The sequence below is a fragment of the Coenobita brevimanus genome, chromosome 65, assembly GCF_032717465.1.
Source record: "Coenobita brevimanus isolate Jiangsu-jjx chromosome 65, ASM3271746v2, whole genome shotgun sequence".
Classification (NCBI taxonomy): Eukaryota; Metazoa; Arthropoda; class Malacostraca; order Decapoda; family Coenobitidae; genus Coenobita; species Coenobita brevimanus.
Window position 1 is genome coordinate 29,385,520 of NC_137018.1, and position 1,511 is coordinate 29,387,030.

A 1,511-nucleotide genomic window follows, 5' to 3' on the forward strand; every position below is an offset into this window, starting at 1 on the left:
AAAAAACAGGAAAACAAAATGAGCAATAAACAATCATTTACCACTGTAAAAATGATTATAAGAATCTTGAAACAACCAGGGAGAAAAAGATGTGAATTGGTAAGGTATTTCTGCTTAAACTAACCCTTATATTTACCGTTAGAAAGTATTGTCTTTTATTTATTTATTTATTTATTTATTTAAGATAGGGAAGCATCTCTAGGAGTGGCTCCGTCAGTCAATTTTCGAACGCGTGATGCTGCTTTGCACCGGCCGGCGGGCCACAATGCGAGCCAGAACTTTCGAATGAAAGTGTAGGGGTGAGTGGGGGGGGGGGGGCGTCGCGTCCCACGTAGTGGCTGGAACTTTTGAAAGGTGAGTCTCTATAGCGACATAAGACAACTATGAATGGTTTAGATATTGCTTATGTTAGCGATAAAACAACTTTACTTACATGCATGTTTTTTTTTTGGGGGGGGGGGTATATTTTTCCTTCACTCGAATGTATACTCTCTTCTATCACGTACGGATGTGACGCCCGGAAAAAAAAAAAAAAAAAAACGTTGACTGAAAATCAACTAATCTGTTTTTAAAAGGCAATGGAAAGGTCAGTGTTGGGAGTATATTGAAAAGACAGGAAAAGATAAACTTGGTTGAGAGAGTAAACTAAAGCCAAAGATATTATAGAAGTTATAAAAGAACAGAACTAGAGGTGGGTAGGTCAAGCAACAAGAATAAGGGATAACCGATGGAGAATGAGGCTGACTGACTGGACCCCAAGAGATTGTAAGCATAGCAGAAAAAGGCCAAACAGGAGATGAAGAGATGAGATAGAGAAATATGTAAGGAAAACGTGGCAGAGACTGGCACAGTCAAGGAATTCGTGGAGAAGGTTGAGGGAGGCCTTTGTTCAGCAGTGGACTTGCAATGGCTAATGATGAAGTCGGACTGGGTTTAGCAACTACCGGTGTAGCCTACCGCAGGGGTCAGTACTAGGTCACTTATTATATATATATATATATATATATATATACATATATATATATTTTTTTTTTTTTTTTTTTTTTTTTTTTTGATTTGCAGACGCCATGTATCCCAGACGGGGTGGCCAAGGGCTTAGAGTTAATTGTTTTACGGGGAGGGGCACTAATCCTCCACCAACCCCACTTGACACGTAGGGATGCCAACAGCATCTGGTGTTCCCAGGCAGTCACCCATCCAAGTACTAACCAGACCCAACGTTGGTTAACTTCGCTGATCGGACGGGAAGCGGTGTACTCAACGTGGTATATATATATATATATATTGAAGTGCGTGATGTACAGCATAGTGCCCCCGGAAACTCACCGACACCCCCACTCGGACCCCGCGGAGTAGCTGCAGCCGAACCACGGGATGCTGTGCGACAACGGCCTAAATCAGCCCGGGCCGTGCGCCCCTATAGCACCCAGCTGTCGCACCGTTGCCCTAGCAGGAAGATGACACTACCTCCGGGGAGTGGGACCGCCAGATCAGATTGGGGTGGAGCTGCC

General features: G+C 43.7%; 1 pseudogene; it reads right to left on the reverse strand.

The window, feature by feature from the left end:
* Positions 1 to 1,160: 1,160 nt before the first annotated feature.
* Positions 1,161 to 1,279, reverse strand: LOC145405151 (5S ribosomal RNA; annotated as a pseudogene).
* Between the last annotated feature and the right edge of the window lie 232 nt (positions 1,280 to 1,511).